Below are 20,811 nucleotides of genomic sequence, written 5' to 3' on the forward strand. Positions count from 1 at the left end.
TGCCTCTTCTCTCAGTAATATCCACCAACATGCTAAAACAGTGAAGACACAGTCGTTGTCTCTTCCTTGAATGTTCAGAACATGTTTTATCTAACTCTGGACGTGCCTTGTTTGTTCTAGATATGCTCCATTTTTGCTGCAGCTCCCTTTCCTACTGACCACAGTAAGAATCAGTAATTAAAAGTGTCCATTGTTCTGTGACTCTAGCTCCTGATCAATGTTTGTGATATGCGTGTTTTGAGGGGAAAAGTCAACAGCTAAATAAAAAGTAAAGTTCTCTGGTTAAAGTTCAAGCAATAGGTCATACAGCTTATTGGCCAAGTTGCCAGTGAGTATGAGTTTGTATAGTATTGTTCCTGCTGTATTTGGATTTATTATTATTATTATTATTATTTTACTGTCTCCATTTAGGTGAGGGGAAACACCAAAACCCCTTAACTTCTTAACTTTTTAACTTTTCCATACAGCACTACTATACTGTACTGTTGGCTATTCTATAAAGGTTTGCTATAACTTGACTTACATGACTTGAGTCACTACTTATTCTGCATGGCTTACTTCACAGGTCTCATGAGGAATTTACTCACTGAACATAACAGCCTTTCAGTTGTGTGTATGAGTCTAGACCCTCAGGAAGTGATGCTGGATACTATGGATCATAACTAAATTAATTAAAGTAATGTGTTTAATAATTGTGGTTATAATACAAATCCTTTTTGTAATGTATATATATATGTAGTAAACAAATATATTATTTTAGTTTGAGTAGGGAATTGTTAAAAAATGCAGTTGATTTTAAAATATAAAAAGTGAAAATACGAGGATAAGCCTTCTCAATTTCAGTGTTTTCTGTAGCCCTACAGTCACTGGAACATTCAAGACTATGCCTTATCCATCAGTCTTAACTGTGAGTTCCAATAGTTATATACTCTCTGAATTATTTCAGGATGATAATCTTACAACTGGAGGCAGGTAGAAAGGCCCTTGAGACCTTGTAGAATTCCTCTTTGAAATTAGTAGTTCTCCTGGATGTAAGTTGCTGCCTATTCAGGTCTTTGTAGATGAATGAAGGTGTTTTGAAAGCATTTTGAGTACATGAAGGCCATAAACAAAACAGGAAAAAAAAAAAAAAAAAGGAAGCAAGAAAGGAAGGGCAGGCAGACAATATAATATTACAAGTTCTCCATTAAGACGTGTGGTTCTGTCAATTTAATACAGTTCCATCCCCTCCATCCCCCCCCCCCTCCAAATATATGAAACTATCCACAGGCAGACATAGCATATATTATCATGTATCACAGAAATGAAATCACGTCGTTTAGAGGACTGCCTTTAAGTATTTGCCTCTCTCTTCAGACTTTAATATATTTCTTCCAGAAGAGCCTGAGTGAAAACTTGGTACCTCTCACATCAAAACAATTCCGTGCTCTGGAAGGCAAAAGAGTTTCAGCATTGCAGGTTCCTCACACAAGATATGCTGTCCTAGCTCCCTCCTCAGTGGCATCTCATTCATGACAGCTCACGTATTCTCTTATACGCATACTGGCACTAGTTCCTGTGAATAAGTACTGGTTGCAATTACCATCAGTGTAAGAACTGAATTTTGTAAGGCTCTAAATTTTGTAGTCCCAGATGTGTTAATTTTTTTTCTATGTCAGAAATTCCCCAGGTCATAATGCTGTCATTGTTCTCAGTAGGAAACCTTAACTGCAGAGCTAGTTGGAAAAGAGTTGGATTAGCTGGCAGAGTGTTGTCTGGAAAATCTTTCAGCTGTGCAATGTTATCTCTTCCCCTTATATCCCCTCGCCCCCACCCCTGAGGATTCCTAGCCTGCTGCATTTGGTGAGATACATATGTTTTCCCCAGCTCCAAGAGCTGTGAAGGGTTCCTCTGGGATATCTAAGTATAAATACCTAAGTGTGTCTTCAGTTGCTAGGTTATTTTTAGTCAATGGGTGGTTACCAAGTCATCTATAATTGTGCTGTTAAATGTGTCAGAGCAGCTACTAGAAAGCTAGGTGCTCCCTGTAACAGGTTGAGTGTGTAAGGTGAAATTAAAGAGTACAAAATCAGCATTACAGAAGTGAGCTGTTTAAAACTTTGAATGATATAAAGGGAGATTGCTTGACAAGCAGATATGAGGAAGATGGTCCATGAGTACAACATGGATGGAGAAGGATGGTAACATACTATCCATAGTACCTGTGACTGGCATGTCATGTCATTTCTAATTTGTGCTGTTAGGGAACTTACCAGGGGTCAGGGGATGGCAGTGGTCTTACAGAGCCTTTCATGTCTTAGCCAGCTTATATAAAGCCTTTATCAGCAGTGGCCAAAAGCAATTATCAACTGGTAACTGCTAAGTGGGAGAAAGTGCAATGAGTTCCCTATGGGCAACAGTCCACAGGACACAGGCTGCTGGCACAGTTCTTTCTCTATAAATAGGAGGAGCAGAATACAATCATACCTGAAGTGAAAGTCAGTAAGATGGTGGGAAGAAGGCAAGAACAGCAAAATAATATAATTGGAAAGCCAAAGGAAATGCAAAGATATTTTAAAACACATATCAGAAATATTAGGCAGAAATTAGGCACTACAGCGAAGAAATTGCACGTTGGTTATTCTAAAATATCCTTGCTGTGTTATCCCTTTTATGAATCTGCAATTAGGAGAAAGAGCAGGAAGCGGGGTTTGGTCTGTCAAAAAATTATTACAGACATTAACACATCAGCTAATTAGGTGAGTGAAGGAAAAATAAAGCAAAAATTTTAGGCATTCATGGAAGGAGATGGTAAGATGGATATGTGTTCGTAATTCCTGGTGCAGCTACATCACATCACAAACCAGAGATTAATAAAGTCTCTTTAGAGATAAATTTCTACTTCAGTGGCATTGCCCAGTGTCAGCTGAAGATCAGCGATGGTATTTGTAGGACTGCTGCAGTTGTGACTAGCCCAGATGCAAAGAAATGTGAAGCAGCTGTTGGTACGCAGAGAGCAGCAGGGGAAAAATATTTAAAGGCTGCAAAAGATAATTGGTGGAAATATATCCATCTGTATTCATTTCTGTGTATTCAATATATCATCTATTTTGAGTAGATTCAAAATGGGAAAGGATTTATAATGCCACTTCAGGCATATGTGAGAGATAAATTTGGTGAATTTCAACAAAATAAAATGTTAAACTTAACTTAGGAGAAACATCCCAGCTGAGAGAACCACTGGGCTGGAATAATCGCCTCAAGTGACTGGTGACAGACTATTGCCTGAGTAACTCAAAAGTAACAAAAATGAAATCCAGTGGGCGTCAGCAAAGGTTTGGCTAGATAGGCTAATAATAGATATTATATGCTTTTTTTTTTTTTATTTGTGCTTCAAAGCCAGTGGTAGATTCCAAATTCATTAGTGAGAATGGGCTAACGTCATCTCTTGTGCTGCTGCATTTAGATCTGCATTGGCCATGCATAATTTTGGGGTTTATTGCATGAACAGTAATAAAATAATCATGCAAGAAACATTCAACGCAACTGAAAGTACCAGGGACTTAGTTACAGTGATATGGAACACAATCTGGACATGGTCACATTTCAGGAACTTTAGCATCTTCTTATTTATAAAATGTCTTGGTACTGAAGAATAGATCTTTTAAAGTTTTAGTGTTTTTTTTTCTTTCTTTTTTTTTCTTTTCCACAGAACTAAATACAGAGTACAAAAATATTTTTAAACCTACAGAATTGAGCAAAGGCTGCTGTCTTCACTACAGAGTTCCAGTTTTAGTAATTCTGTTGAACTAGACAGAAGTTTCAGTAAAAGGAACAAGTGAGCTGTGTTTCCAAAAGAGAAAATACACTTCGAAATGATGCACTTATTTGTTGTGCTGCTTTCCCATAGGAACTAGGAAGAACTCATATCTCAAACACATTTGCTTTTGCTCCTTGGCCATCAGGAAAATGCTTTCCTTACTACTTTTCCCAATGGTCCACTGTGTTGGAAATGTCTTCTAATGCCATCACCATCTTTTACCTGCATGAAGGAGCTTTCAGGTGCTCCACATCTCTCTTTAACATTAAAACACAAGTGGAGAAGTTCCTGTGGAGCGGATTCCAGGCAGAAGCTATTGCTGAGACCATAGCCCTTTGCCCCTCTATATTACTGGAGACACATGGGGTCAGAGCTTTGGCAAAAACCTGGAAATACGAAGTGAGTTAGTTCTATAAATCTCTCTTAGCCTAAGCAGCTTAGAAACTGTTGGACGGGTGCTATTGTATTAGCTGGGGGTTCAAATCTTAATAGGCTGAAAGATAAGGGGGCATTTTTGTCAAGGGAATTTATTCAGAAAAGTCTTCCAGAGAAGTCCATGTTGGTAACTTGAGAATATCTTTAATATTTTATAAATCTTTATGCATGTGACAAGTCAAGATATTGAAGGTGGCTGTTTTTGAATAGGACTCGCCGCCTTTGAAAAGTCCAAGTCTATTAAGAAAATACAAAAAACACAGCAAACCATATTTAGTACAGCAAGCATCGTTGCCAGGTACCACTGTCCTCCCAAATGGGAAGTCTTCTGGAATCCCTTGTTGCTATGAGACCAACTATCTCTGTACGGTGTGAGCACTGAACCAGATTTTGCTCCCACTTACACTAGTGTGCATGTCGAGTGACTCCCATGTGGCCAAGGAGCACGGTGCCGCATTCTGATGCCTTGCTTATGAAAGGGTCTGATCCAAAGCCCACTAAAGCCCAGGAGTATTCATCTAATTCAGAAGCTCCAAGTAAGACTAGCTTAAAATCAAAGTACATGGGAGCAGCGCTGTCGTCTTGAACCTCAAAGGAGCAAGCAAGAGATTTTGACCCACTGGCAGCATATCTCCACGTGCTTCTAGGACAGCGATATGTAAAATTCGTCATAGGGTTTCTCTCCAAACATAGCAGTTCAAACTGAAGGATACACGGTGCTTATCCTGGATTGCATAAACTCTTAAGTCTGAGACACCTTTAAAATCCACTTATCTGTGGACTTTAAAAAAAAATGACACCATTTCAGGGTGGCTTGTGAGTTTTTTTTTTTCTTTTTTTTTTTTTTCTGATTGCTTAAGTATAAAATATGTGAATTTTCTTTAGCTGCTTGACACTTTTCCCTTTCATGCAGAAGACAAATAAACAAACAAAACCCAACTTGAACTGAGCCCAAGCATGGCCAATTTCTTACCAAAGGGTACATTTCAGAATGAAAGATTTACAGTGGAATATCTCTAGTGTAGCTATGACATTGCTCTAACATTGCATTGCTGTAATCTTCAAATACAGTAAATGCAATAAATGGGTTTATAGGGATTTGTGTGAAGTTTAAAATTCAAAAGATAGCTGCTTTTTCTGTGCTACCAGTGAAAGAGCAAAATGCACAGGGAGGAACGCAACACAAATCAACAACGAGGGAAACGTTTGCCCAACGAAAACACTGATATTTTATTAATCCGTCCTTCCAAGCCTCTTGAAACCCTTTTTAAAAAATTAAGAAAATATTTAAATAATGAGCTTTACAAAAAAAAAAAAAAAAAAAAAAAAAAACAGAAAGGGAAACATTTCACCAAAGAGCCACGGAAGCAACGCTAAGACTTGTCTCACAAGCATCCCCCCGCTTGGCTTCTTTCCGTCTTCGGAGCTATGGACGCGCTCCTGGGTCTATCCCAGCCGCTGAGGCTCCGGCCGCCGCCGTGCAGCCGCTCTTTGGCCGGCCCCGGGGGGCGCCCCAACTTTGAGCTCCCCGGCGGCGGGGGGCGAGGTGGGGACCCCTCCGGCGCTGCCGCCGCCTCCAGCCCCATCCTCCTCCTCCTCCGCTTCCCCCTTCGCCCCCGCCAGACCCGGCCGGCCGTGGGGGGGGGGGGGGGGGGGGGGGGGCCGACGACACAAAAAGGGGGGGACCCCGCTGCCGCGCACCTCCCCGGCTTTCCGCTGGAGGGGGGGAAGGCGTCAGCAAAACGCACAGCTTTGGCTTTTTGTTATTATTATTTTTGCAGGCAGGAGGGTGATTGATGGCATTCTTTCATTTGCCTTCTTGCTGCGGCGGAGGCACCGAGCTGGAGGCTGCCATCGCCGTAGTCCGGCGAGCGTCGCCGGGACGGGGTCGGGCCCCGCGGGCGAGGGGCTGGGGCCGGCCGGGGGGGCTGAGGGGGAGCCCCCCGGAGAGGTGCGAGCCTCAGCGGAGGCCGGCTCTCCCTGCGAGCAGCCCCGGCGGTGAGGGCGGGCTGTGAGGCGAGCACCCCCCCTTGAGCAGAGAGGATCTCCGAGCCGAGAGAAGAGGAGGAGGAGGAAAAGGAGAAAGAGGGAGGGGGGGGGGTGCAACAAATTGCCGCCAGCCGGGGAGAAGTTGCAGCGAAGAGAAATCCCTCCCTCCCCCCACTCCCCCCCCTCCTCCCGCTCCCTCCTCCCGGAGCCGTGGCAGCGAGCGGCGGCGGCGGCCCGACGAGGGAAGGAGCCGGCAGCGCGCGAGCGGCTCCCGCAGCCCGGCGATGCCGCAGCGGCCCCCGCGGAGCCTCGGCGGGGTGGGCCCGGCCCCCGCACGCCCCGCGCCCCCCGGCGGCGGCGCCCCCTGAAGCGGGCGGTGGCGGCGGCGGCGGCCCCGCGGGCGCTGTTGCGCAGCCCCTGCCCCCGGCTCGGCTCGGCTCGGCTCGGCTGGGCGCGGAGCCGCAGCGCTGATTCATGGGGCCCCGCGCCCGCTGGCTCGGCGAGGAGGTGTGAAGCCCCCCGGCCCCTCCTCCGCAGCCCCCGGGCTCGCCCGCCCCTGCTCGGGAGCGTTGTTGGGTCCCCGCCGGCAGCCGCCGCGCCTGGCGCACGGAAAGGGGGGGAGAAAAAAAAAAAAAGCGTTGATGCATCGCTGTGGAAATTCATTGTGTGACTTTCTGGGTATTTACTGAGTTTCAGACCCGAGATGCAGCTCTTGAAAGCTTTATGGGCACTAGCAGGAGCAGCGATCTGCTGTTTTCTTATATTTGTCATCCACTCACAGTTTCTTAAAGAAGGTAATTATATCTGCATGTCTACATACCCTGTGCTTTAATACTACGGTCTGTGCAAGGTGCCTTAATTATTTTTACTGTTTCCAGTATGTTCTATTTACAGCAGTGCTTCCACGCTTTTTCTTTATTTTTATTTTTTTCCTTTCCGTTTAAAGCCTTCTCATGTTTGTTCCTTTAGAAAATAGGTAGCTTTAGACTTAAATTCTCGGTAAATGCATATATATATAATATGTGTGATGCTTGTATTCTGTGTTTTAGCCAACATCTCATTTCTTTATGGGGCATGTCTAGTGTATAGAAAATATTTGTTGCTATCAGATGACCACCGAACAGTAGTCATCATGGGAGTATTAATAAACCAAAAAACCCTTAACAACTAAACGTCTTATTTTTATACCAAATCAATAGGCATCCTTTCCCTCTTCCTTATTCAGTAAATTTTCAATAGATGGCACTAAAGTTCTATGGAAAGGGCAGGGCAGAGCAAATCCTGGGCGTTCAGCATCTTCCTTCTCCTCCTTGCTGCCCCAAAACTAGAAGAGGCCTTTGCATGCTTTCAAGGCTCCCGTTTTTTTCCACCTTGCGGTCAGAAAATTATGATGACAATTTACTGGAGAGAAGAGTTTGGATTGTGTGGTGGGCCTTTTTTTTTTTTTTTTTTTTCTGCGTGAATTGGGTGGAAAAAAAAAAGCATTTGACTAAACGGATAGAGGAATTTTCTTGGGGAGTAACCCTCCTATGTATATATTTTTTTCTTCATTTTTCCTTCATCAGGAAATTACCTTTTTATAATTTTTTTTTCTTCTTGATGTAATATTCCCTCCCTTGTTTGTAAAGCAAACTGGTCTGAGACTCAAGTGTGAGTCCTGAGAGATGTATTTGTATCGAGTGATGTATGAGAGAGCCCACTGCTGTACTTCAAGCAGTGTTAACAAACATAATACAAAAATGTGGGAGCTTTGGTGAACCCATTTATTCGTTTTTAGCACTGTAGTGTAGCTGGGATGCTAGCTGCCAGAAGAAGGAGCCAGGCTGAGTTCAGAGTGCTGGCTGCGCAAAGCTTGAAAAAAAAAAAACTTTTATGTGACTGGGACAAAGTTTCACTCAAGACTGGGCAAAGCGACAACCTTGCAAGCACTGAAGGATCGCTGCTGGTGTTAATTTAGTGTCAGGCCGAGAAATAACACCAGACTGTACATTTGCACAGATCTTTTCTGAAATTAATAAACACGGATTTGCCCGCTTCGGTTAATTAAGAAGCGTTATCTCTGGATATTGACAGTGCTAGAGATTTCTCCTTTAAGAAACCTACCCATGCTTTAATTGCATTGTGTGTAATGCCTCCCACATATTCACTTATTTAACATTCTTTTAAAATGCTAGGACTAGTGTTTTTATATATTTCTATCTAATCAAATGACTCATTTTGAGGAGATTTTTGCAGAAAGAAATGTGGCCAGTCATTTCAGCCTATTTTTTTTGTTGTTATTTGCATTACGCTTTTTTCTTTCTGTCTTTCTTTTTTCTGTCTTTCACTCCTTGATTTTGAGACCTGTATTATCATAAATAATCCATAAAGGAAGAAGCATTTTGTTTCACTTACAATATTTCTTCTTGCATCAAGGGGTAGAAAGCTACTAAGTTAATATATACAAGCAGAAACCATGGCCATACACCAAGCACTGTAACATGTTTTACATCGCTTCTCCTCCAGCCTTTACATAGCCACTCTTAATGTGGGCTGCAGACAGAAAACTGAAGCTCTGGAGCTTGTTGGATAACTTAATTTCATCAGTTTGTTTATATTTGTAAACAAAATATTCCTGCCTTGTTTAACACTGTGAACTGTATACTTACCGTCAATACAGATTGCATGTATCAGACTAGTTGTCAGCCTTTTTGTGATGGGTGCTGATCTCCACAGTAGCATTTTGACCCCCTCCATGTAATTACTTCAGCAGTGTATGTATTTCCCCCTGCAGTTTCAGTCTTGACATTGAATTAGTGGAATTGGCTGAAACTCTAGGTGGTATAACTGAGTTTTTCTTTACAAAGAACTTTAAAAATGTCTAATAAAATGGTAGTTTTACCCATAGTAGAATTAAATGCAGGCATGTAAGAGAAGGAAAAAATAGATTAAGCTTAAGCTGTATTTCGTAAACAATTAACCGAAGCAAAAAAAAAAAAAAAAAGTTTTATTTTAAAACTTCATTGTTTGATTATTTTCAATAGGAAAGCAAGGGAAAGAAGTGTAAGGAAAGGACTAGGAAATAATTTAACCATAAGTCTAGTTTATTAAATAAATATGTGTAAAGAAGGAGAACACATGTGAGATGGCTCTTACCTCAACTTCAAGATTTGGAATTTTTCTCTGATATCAGAGTTAGTCCTTTGCATTAAAATGTTATAAAAGGTTTAGGAATGCTGTGTCTCATTGCACATAATGTTGCTAGACTGTTGATTTCCTGGCAAAAAGATTAATTTCCCATCGGAGCCTAATGAACTACATGGACTCATTGTTTGTAACTCAGCTGTGCGGTCGAATTCCTAAGTTAAATACTTGGACATTTTCATTTGATTATTTCTTGTGCAGAAGGGTAATTTCCTGTAGTCCCAAACAACAAACAAGTAAGCCACCAGTTTGCCTAGCCTGATCAGATTATTTGATAGCATATATCTCCTGAGACAATTTCACAGTGCAAGTTCGTACAGCAAGCATTTCTTTTGTATGCAAGCCAAATGATTTAAGAAGAATGACATGTAAAATTAATTAAAATCTGACTTAATTCATTAATGCACACTCTTCCCATTTTTGCATGGTTTTTTTTTTTTTTTTTTTTTTTTTTTTTTAGTATTTACTGCTTATTATTTTTCCAGAATCAGGTCTTAATAGAAAACTGTCACAATCTTCACTTCTTACAACATCTGAAAATAATTGCCATGTGTCTTTCTGTATAATTTTTCCTTTTACTTGCTTAGAACTAGCGATGCTATCTATTATGTTACGCTCTTACCACCTATTAACACAAGATATTTTTATAGTTTCAGTTATGCTGCATGGCTACAGAGCGTGGAACTTTCACGACATCCAACTAAAACTTATAGCCAGAACCAAATCCCTGCTTCAGTCACATTCATAGATATGGTATTGTGTGTTGCAATGATCAGCTGAGAGTGTTCACAGTGTTAATTTTTCTTTTTAGTTCCTATGCTGAACTTACATTTTTTCTAAGTAGACATGCCTTAATTCTTAAGTATTTTAATACTCATTTTTGAATTGAGGCAATTTAGTAGTAGCCTTACATCACTGCAGTTTAAACGGTGTAAGAAACAATGAATGCTTGTTCTGAGATGAGTGGGAAAGAGCTTTTTAAATGTCTATTTTCATGAATATGTTTTTTTCAGGAAGTAAAGAATGGGTGACACAGGATGCCATTTTTCCACACTTAGGCTTTTGTGTGGAAATGCAGGTCGTCCTGTGGCTAATCCGTTCCCCTCTGCCCAATCTGTCCTTCAGTGTTTCTAAAAGATGAATAGAGCTGTGAACCCAGAAAAGGGTATTGTGGTACATAATTGCAGTCCCATGCCTGTCTGATCATCTTGCAAAGCAGTTTAACATACTCCAGTCAGCTGTAGTCAGTATGAAGAGGTGTTGAAAACTGAAACATCTAAAACTTTTTTTGCATACATCATTGAAAATTAAAAGTAAGGAATTAATTTCACTGCCAGAGCCTGATTTTAAATGATTTATAATCTATTTTTCTTTAACTTTTTTTTTTTTTCCTAGGAGAATAGGGAAAGCATTGAGTTGATGTTACACACATTAATTGTGGGAACTCCTTTGCCCCCAGACAAGAACCCTTTTCACCTAGTAGCACATTTTCCCCATTCCGACACAGTAGTAATTGGGATAGGTAAAGGATACAGTTTCTAAATTTGTATTTGAATACCATGGAAAACAGTGCAGCTAGAGGGTAACTTCGGAAGGATAGGGATATGTTGCAGCCAGGGTGCATTACAGCCCATGATATACTTTGAAGCTTTTTAAAATTCTGTGATTGTTAATTAGGAGGCTGGAATACCTTGTCTAGCAAGGGCGATTTAATATTTTGAATGGTTTATGAGATCAGAGTGTGTAAGCCTTGTTTGGAGTGGGACTACACAGAAACATGGATTCCGTGTCAAGAATCTTACTTAAAATATAGAGGATTGGAGCATTCAGAGCTCAAAACTACATTCTTAATCTGCTGGGTAGATGTTCTGGAGCAAGCCATGTAAAATAAGGTGAATTTCTGTTGATACACTGAAGTAGTTAAGTAGAGAAAGGAGAATTCTGATACTTCTGTTATAAACAGATGATTGTGGTTATAAACCAGAATTTTAGTATCACTTGTGCAAATTTAGTATATACTTATATGTAGGAATAGGGTATCTGTTTAGTACATCTTTTATAATTATCTTTTTTTTTCTGCTTTAGGAATAACTTTGCAATTGTTGGTTATACTTTTGCTGGCACTTCTCTATCAAAAACATTTAGAGGAATTAGTGTCACAATAGCAAAAATACTGAGGCATTTACTTTTAAAAATGAATTTCTTACTCGTAATGGTTTTGAGTAACTTGATTACGGTTTTTACTTAACATTAATCTCTTTAATCTGACACTTTTTGCAGATTTAAAAGTGTTGGAAAATATTTTATACATTTTTTTTGTGTGTGTGCTGAGGGTATATATTTTGCAACTGAAAACATTCAGGCAGCATTATTCTATTTAGATATATAACCTCAATCAACTCAGCTACCCCTCTGCTAACATCTGAAAATGTCTGTTGACCCTAGATAATTTTTCTGGGCTTTCTGTTCATATAACCTCATAGCTTTATATAGTTGATAGAACTAATGTTTACTGCTATATAAAATGTGATGAAAGGATTTGTCTTCCGAAACTTTTTTGAGACTCTCTCACATTTTTCTTGGAAATAATTTGAATATGATTTATTATGATAGATAACATTCCCTTTAAGATTTCTTTTTCTTTCTGCTTTAAAACATAAAAGAATTACTTGAGATAATTAAAGAAAAAAAGGGCATTGGTCTTAAGACTGTGGGGAAAAAAGTTTGCATTTACCATTTATGTGGAGGGTTTTTTATTTTATTTATTTATTTTTTTATTTGACCTTTTATGCTTAACCTGTGTTTCAAAACAGTAAGATACCTTGCGTACCAGATGTGCTGCATATGTTACCTATATATAGTAAAGCTGAGTTGAGGACAGTTTGTCCCAGCTGCAAAATTTTCTGCTTTTGGGGTTGTGCTACTTTTAGCATACTGTAGTATTTTTTTTCTCTTATTTGTCTTTTTTTTTTTTTCCAGTTTGTGGAGGGGGATTCTCAGATACGAATGAGGTTATCAGAGCAGTACATCAGGCTAGAGAGAAGCACAGAATGCAGAAGTGGAAGGTTTGTCTTCTCAGTCAGGAAACAGATTTGACTGTTAAAAAACCCTAAGCTTGAATAAATGCTGCACAAGGAAAGAAAATGTGGACATGTATTTTGACAAGTTTTGGTATTTACTTTTTTTTTTTTTTTAATTTCTTTAAAGATAGAGAAGTGTAGCAGTAAAAGGGGGCTAGGCAAACAAAAGTTCTCAAAAATTTTCTTTTCAGGGACGTGAGAGAAGTGTTTTCTATCTGGCATCTGCTGTGCCAGGAGATACCAAGAGGGGGAGTCTAACAGGTTTTCCACCCATAGAAGGTATCTTTGAAAAAGTCCAGTTTTGAGTGATGAAAATTAAAGATGTGTATGTCTTCACTGTGCACCACAGATGGTACAAAACCCCTACTTTTCCTGACTGAGCAACCTGACAAAAGGAATTAGTAACAGATTTTCAGCAGTCTTTTTACGTCGGCTTGTTTTCGTGCCCCAAAAGCACCAGTGAGGAATTATTGACCTTTCTCAGTATTTATCAGCACTACCTATTCTTAAAGGCGGCACAGTAGACTGCTGTGATTCATACCATACAAAAGTGTGTGCTTGTTAGATCTGTTGACTAATATCTATTTTTCTTGTTTCTAAGCAGGCGCACGCTTTGTATTCTTACTGTATCAAAAATAAAGCTGGAATGAAAACAAGACACACACACATTGAGACTTCTTTAACTGAATTTAAAAGGGGGCATTGAAAAAAGCATGCATTGAGTTAATATAGTATTGCTAAAAAGAAGCCATAAATGTCTTTAACTAATAAAAATGTTCACTAATAGAAATGTAGGTAAAACTCCTCTTTTCTCATGTATATTTAAAAACAGCCTTTTGTGATCATATGAAGAAAAGGAGCAACACAAGTTTTTGTGCTAATGATGACAACAATATTTGTTTTCTGGTAGCATTTAGATGCCCCATTTGGAATCAGTGGCTTAACTGCATATAGCCAGCCAACTGTACATTCATACAAGTCCAAGCCAGGGATCTATTACATCCAGTGTCTGGATTTTTATGAAGATTTATTTTGCTCAAAAATTGTATCCTCTTGCCACTTAAAACCTGTAGTGATAGAAGATTCTGTTTAATAGCAAAATCCGATTATTTGCCTAAATGTGCTTTTAATGCCTGTTCTAGAAAACCAACACAGTGTAATGAAACTGCCTATTCATTATATTTTACCTTTGGCACTACATCAGGTCACAAGAAACACTAGTCAGAACAATAGATCTTCCTACTAATTGTTGTTAGTCTTGTGAAAAGGAATGAGTAACGTATTTGAAATATATCCAAACAGCAAATTAACATATAAATAATCAGAAAAATAATGTAATGGATCAATACCTATTGAAATATTTTCTGAAAGCAGATGCTATGCTAATGTGTGTTTTCGTGTGAGTGATTTATTATTTTTGACAGTAAGGAGGAAAGTATAAGATTGTGTTTATTTGTCAGGTGAAAAATTGGATTTACGATAGATCAGTATATTCTGGATGTGTTTCTTTTTAACATGCCACAGGCTGTATCGTATTCCAAAGTCTAGATGCTTAACTGCAATCACACGTGAAGAGAGATGTAGGCCAAATTAAGTTGATCCACAGGAGAACAAGGGGAATAAGTGCAATGTTAGAAGACCTGACCTAGAAAGGAGTACTGAAGAGACTGGGTTATTAAGTTTAGAGAAGAGGCTACTAGCCTGATAAGGGTTTTCAATGCATAAAATTCTGCCTTAGGAGCAACAAACTGTTCTTTCTGTGAAGTGGGAAGATGGCAAGAAGCAGTAGGTGCAAACTGACTTGAGGGAGATTTAGGTAAGATACTAGAAAAAACTGCAGCAAAGGAAATTTGTGCTGTACATCAGGGAAGAATTACCAATGGCAAGGACAGTTAAGTCCTCTAATAGATTTCCTTGGGAAGCTATGAAGCAGGAGAGTTTTACTTTCAGATTAAAATGCTATGTGTTGGGAATAGCATCATCAAGTTGAAGCAGGCAGGTGAACGAGGTGACCTCTTGAAGTCCCTTCAAGCCTTTTCCTCCAAAACGCTAGCTTACCTGAAACTTATTTAGAAAGCTGAAAGGTGTTTAGCCATCTGACTTTGGAGCAGTTTTCTGCTACCTGTTGAAGTGAAGGTTTGTGAGGAGGCTTATGAGAAGACACACTGGGATCTGAAAGTATTCAGGGGAAAAAGCAGTATATGAAACCTCAGGAAAACAGCCAGTGGTCTAAGTATTTTATTAGATATGCCACTTTCTGAGTTGCAAACAGAATTTAAAACAAAAACGAAAAGAAACCATGCAGAGGAAATCTCATGATTTATGCTAATCTTTGTGGGTATGTCAGAAAATAAACTAAGGTAGTGTTGTAGTTTTACCTGGAGGCAGCTAAGCACCACGTAGCCACTTGCTTACTCTCCCCCTCTACTGCTACAGGGGGATGGGGGAGAGAATTGGAAAAAAATAAAGTAAAAACTCGTGGGTTGAGATAAAGACAGTTTAACAGGACAGAAAATAAAGGGATGATGATAATGATAAAAGAATATACAAAGCAAGTGATGCACAATGCTGACTGATGCTCAGCCAGTCCTGGAGTTGTGACCTCTCCTCCTGGCCGACTCCCCCCAGTTTTATTATTCGGCATGACACCACATGATATGGAATATCCCTTTGGGCAGTCTGGGTCAGCTGTCCTGGTTCTGTCTCCACCCAGCTCCTTGTGCTCCCCCAGCCTCCTCACTGGCAGGGTGGTGTGAGAAGCTGAAAGTCCTGTGGCTTAGCATTAGCACTGCCCTGCAACAACTAAAACATCAGTGTGTTGTTATTCTCAGCATTATTCTCATCCTATATCCAAAACACAGCAACATACCAGCTACTAAGAATAAAAATAACTCTATCCCAGCTGAAAGTAGGAGAGGTAGCCAACAGTCATTCTTTTTAAGTAGCTTTTTACATTGCAAGATCTTTAGGACTTCAAGGTGTCCTGAAGTAGGGCCTTGCTTTGTTCACTTTTCTTCATATACAAAGAGCAGTGAAATTAGAATATTACTATCTTTCACTTGCTGATAATTCTTATGGAATGAGGATTTGGGTTCAGGATTGCTTACCTCTGCTGGTCTGTTCTTGTTAACCCAGCACCTTCAGGACTCATCGACAGGTGGCCCTGTGGCTACTGTGACCCCTGGTATGGGAAACACAAAACCAGCCCTACAACAGGGACAACTTTAGATGGCCTCATAGAGGTTGTTTGTCAACTTGTACCTGTTTGGTGCTACCAGTGATTGAGAGCTTTGTGTTCACTGCTCTCTGTAATAATGTTCCACCTCGACGCGATGCTATCTGTTTTTTATGATGTCTGCGTGGTTTTAAACTCAATAGCAAGATGAAAATCAGCAAATTGTGCTGAAAGAAGATGTGCAGGAAATCGGAGGTCTCTTGTTAAATGGAAATAGGCAAACCTAGATGTACTCAGTTGTTGGAGTTGTGATGTGTCATACTCCACAGCTCATACTTGGAGCAAGTGCTGTCGGGAATTTGTTCATGTCTCTGAAACAGTCACACACGACAGAGTTATTCTACTTGGAGGTGTAGAAGAGCTGGATACCAGGTATTGTCTCCTTGAGCAGCATTAACATTTCTTTAAAGACAGGATATAGGAAAGCTTTTAGAAGCTTTTCTGTAATGCAAGTTAAAATTTCATCTCTTTACACTAGTTTGTCAAAAAGCACCCACATTTTTTGTGGTTTTGTGGTGAGTGCTAATTAATCATGACAATGATGCTTTATGGTATCTTTTGTACTTTGCTACATCTTTTATTGTATTAAATTACATGGTTTTCTGCATAATTCTTTCAATACAAATTTATGGCTTTAAGGAAAAAAGAAATGCAGCACTGCTCCATTATGCAGAATTGTACGTGTTTTAGAGATGTGCATGGTGGATCTGGGAATAGTATTAGCCTCAAGAGAATCAAACAGTTATTTGAAATGGTCATTGCATGAGTATCACCTTGCTTACGGCTATGAACTAATTGAGATTAAACTAAAATGATTGTAAGATTCTTCCTTTTCCTGTGCATTGGCAGTTCCAATTATCCGTTAATACTTTAAAAGTATTATTTAGTCATGAAAAAAAAGGGGGGGGGGGAGGGTTGCTTCTGGGTACCTCTTTCATTCTCACTTTTTTGCTTTTGTTTTTCTGATTGTGCCGGTAGATGAAGTATGCTCTTCAGCTTCATTTATTGTGAGATCTCATAACTGTTGTAAGCATTTTTGTATGCTCAGCTATAAAACTATATAGATTGTACCAGGTGCTGTCTTAACTTATTTTATAGAATTATAATGGATGCTGATGAGTATTAGAGTCAAGTCTTTAAAGATAAAATCCTATTTGCTATGTGTTACTTTTTTCTTTGTGGTATATAGTCCTGTTTTATTAAAACTTTTCAACTTTTATTTTGTTTAACATTCTGAAGTACTTCTGATATTTTAATATTCTGTAAAAAGTTTTGTATTTTCACCAAAAGGCCATAGCATACATTAAAAGTGTATTTTTGCGAGTTATTTAGGTGATAAATGGAATGATTCTCAAATGGTTTGAAGACACAAGAGCACCTATTGCCTGCAGTTAGAGACTGTGTGATAAAACGTATCGAGCATTTTCCTGACTGCTCCACTTACTTGTTTCATGTCAAGACTCAACAGGCTTGTATATACTACTGGTTACTTCATAACTAGACAAACACCCATTTAGTGTGGTATATATATCACGTGCAGTGTTACTTATTTATAAAGAGTGCATTGTAGAATTGAATCATAGAATGATTAAGGTTGGAAAAGACCTTTAAGATCAACTAGTGCAAATATCCACCTACCACCAATATTGCCCACTGAAATGTGTCCCTAAGTACCATATCTACTGTTTCCTTAAACACTTCCGGAATTATTAGGTAAAGAATATATCTTTGCAAAATAATTGTTACTGAAGCATTTTCCAAATCAACCAATTAAAGCTCACGCTTCACTTGGGCAAGTTTGCTTAATATTTGTCCTGTACTGAGGCACTCCGGCTCCTGATGACACTGTCTTGTTCTGGTAAAATGAGGTTATTTTCCTTGCTCCACAGATGCTAAAAGCTATTGTGTAACTGCATATTCCCAAGCAGTGAATTATTAGTGTTTGTAGTATCTGCTTCTCTTTTATTATGCACTGAGCCCTTACCTAAAGCCAAAGCTGTACCATTGCAGTCACTTAACAAATCTAGAGAAGCTCACAGTTCACAGAAGTACCAAACTAAACTAAACTAAAATAAAAAGTTAAATTATACATAAGCAAGTAGTTAAAATGACATAAGCTAAGAATGATCCTTTCTCCTTGGTCTCACAGGCTTAATCACAGAATTACAGAAGAGCTGAGGTTGGCAGGGCCCTCTGGAGGCCAGCTGGTCCAACCTCTGCTTGAGCAGGGACACCCAGAGCAGGCTGCCCAGGACCATGTCCAGGCAGCTTCTGAAGATCTCCAAGGAGACCCCACAGCCTCTCTGGGCAACCTGTGCCAGTACTCTGTCACCTGCACAGCACAGAAGTGCTCCTGGTGTTCAGGCAGCACCTCCTGTGTTCCAGTTTGTTCCCATTCCCTCTTGTCCTGGCACTGGGCACCACTGAAAAGAGCACGCCTCCATTCTATTTGTATATCCAAGTGTTTATATATATATTAATACTTCTCTCCATCTGGAATTGCTTAATTTCTTCAGTGGTCCTTGTCCACTTCTAGCACACTCCTGCCTTCTGGTTTCCATGCTGTCCCAAGCAAACACAATTAATTCTGTGTGCATGTGAATACTGAGGAAAAAAACAATGGTCAAGGGACTTGTTATGATTCCCCAATACTGTGCTATCCTTCCCTAGTTTCTAGGCTCCCTGAGAAATAAATTCTTTATTAGCTTTGTCTGTATGCTTGCATAGCCTTGACAACCCAATACAAAATTCCTCCAGTCTGATTTTTAGGTTAGAATATGGCTGGTCAGACATCTAGTTTATTGGACGTCAGGGCATTGGGTATAGCCAATGAATTAACAGTGTTCTGTTTCAGTTGTGTTAGAATAAGTCTGAAAATTTTATTTTCTAATACTAACGGAGAGTTAAGGTGAACGAAGAATTTATGCCCTTTTCATAATTAGTTTTTCTTTATTGCATAGAAATTTTTCACTAGATGATTCAGAGCTGCAAACTTCCACGTGTCTTCCTTAGGAGACAAGTACAGATGCCCACACTTGGGAAACTGTCTACATGTGGTCAAGCTCACCTATTTTCACATGCATTATATTCTTGTGTTGCCCTTTTAAGTTTTATTCTTCAGTTTTGTGAGCTTGATCACGGTGAGAGCTAAAACACATTAGATAGATCATAATTCTTAATATTAAACTCAGTCATATAAATTATGCATATTTAATAATTTGTATTATAGATCTAGAATGAATGTAGAGACTGTATTTGCTACAGGTATTTTAATGAGTAGTTTGAAAATGATTTTCAGTTCACAACTAGATGAGATTTGCAAGGCTCCCTTTTTCAGCAGACAAATGATGAAAGTCAAATTAAAAGGAGTAGCTTGTCTCTCCGATTCATTCTAATGCTATTACTTTCTGAGGTGATGTTGAAGATGTCAGATCTATCTCTGGGCTCATATAATTCCTGTTCACTGGGAACTGCAGACACCTGTACATCTTTACTCAGGCAGGTTTGAATTCAGTAAAGCTGTCCAGTAGCAGAGTGGCGTGTCAAAAAACAATTTTCTTCCAAAGAAAAATGAGCAATTATATGTTTTCTTCTCCAGGTTTTCTTTTTCTTTCCTTTTTTTTTTTTTTTTTTTTTTTTCAGAAAAAGAAAAGAACACGGTACATTTTTAATGGAATTAACAGTAAAGACAGCAACAAAAGGACTGCAATTTGCAGCATACTTTAATTTTCTGGTGGTTTACAATTATAAAAGCCAAACAGAGAAACCTTTGCCGTAGAACTACTCACTTGTTTGATTACTTTCTCCTGGTTTCATTTATGGTTTCAAGTTATCAAGGTTAAGCAGAGGTGTGTTTACCAACTGTGATTTAATCATGACCTCTTCTCAATGTAAACTTCATCTTTTCATACAAACTGTAGCCATATAAAGTAAAAAGATCTGTTCTGAATTCATATATGAAAAAAAGATTATGTACAAACACAATGGAAACAAAGACTTTGTAATGTAGCCTCACTGTTAATTTACATTTTGAAAAACAAAAAGTTACCATAGTAACATGTACGTTGTAAAAAAGGTCTAGATCTGATATATTAGTCTTAGGAAACTTTTACTTGTATGACATGTTTCTCAAGTTTTGTGAGCAAGAAGGAGCCTAAATCTGTGCATTTGTGGGGTTGGCCTCAAATAGTTCAGATTTGTGCAAAACAAATTGGTAAATTATGCAAACCAAACCTTTTCCAATCAGCTTTCTAATTATGTTGTTCATGAGATAATTGTTGTTTGCTTTTTTAACTAAAAGATTAGTAAAGCATATAGGTGTTTTGCAGGATAGGAGTTTGTCGTAACTCTGTTTTTGTTCAGAAACTGTGCATTTAATATTGATGATTTTTAAATATTTGGGACAGTATATTCTGTCTTTTCTTGTAAAATTATTTTTAATTCTGTTTAATTTACTAATTCTTATTTATAGAACAAACATAGTATATACATATATTTTGTATGGAATATCTTATATAAAATTTCCAGTATGAATCAGAGCTTTGGTTAAGAAACCAAAAGATATAGTTAATAATGAGGTCCCTTTTACTATTTTAAAAGGCCAACTTTAGTACTGTTCACTATGGCTATTGTAAACTGAGTGCCACAGACTGCTCTGGTGGCTTTCTAACTCCATGTGCAGCCAAACTGAGCAAATTACTTCTATGGAACAATTTGCAGGGTCAGTTGTTTAACTGGTTAATTTACTCCATATCTCAAGTCTCAGCAGACAGCGAGTTTTCATTTTCAGTTCTATTTTTGCACTTTTATATATATATTTATATATTATATGAAATATATATAAGTTCAGACAAATAATAGTGTAAAGATACATATATTTATATATACTATAAAATATGTACGTTTTATAAAAATATGGAAGGCATAATAATTTGCCCCAATTATCCTGTAATGCTTTCTAAATATGATTGTGTTGGATCTAGCTCTGCTGATGATGCCTAGTGGCCTTTTGAGTCATGGTGCATCTGAACTGTTTAATTTTTTAGGATGAAGATTTTTGCTGATGCATGATCTTGTTTAGTTTTATAGCC

At 38.8% G+C, this 20,811-nt stretch overlaps 1 protein-coding gene across 6 annotated transcripts in view; it reads left to right on the top strand.

Moving 5' to 3' along the window:
* TAFA5 (TAFA chemokine like family member 5) overlaps nucleotides 1-20,811 on the top strand; it is a 426,799-nt gene that overhangs the window by 102,515 nt on the left and 303,473 nt on the right. Inside the window, exon 1 of one of the 6 annotated variants that reach the window (XR_005817394.1) lies at nucleotides 6,646-7,017. The exons of the other annotated variants lie outside the window; for them this stretch is intronic. The gene's annotated coding sequence lies outside the window, so the exon portion shown is untranslated. Of the gene's footprint in view, nucleotides 1-6,645; nucleotides 7,018-20,811 lie in introns of those variants that run through there. 6 annotated transcript variants of the gene reach the window in all.

Source organism: Cygnus olor, chromosome 1 (genome assembly GCF_009769625.2).
Source record: "Cygnus olor isolate bCygOlo1 chromosome 1, bCygOlo1.pri.v2, whole genome shotgun sequence".
Taxonomy (NCBI): Eukaryota; Metazoa; Chordata; class Aves; order Anseriformes; family Anatidae; genus Cygnus; species Cygnus olor.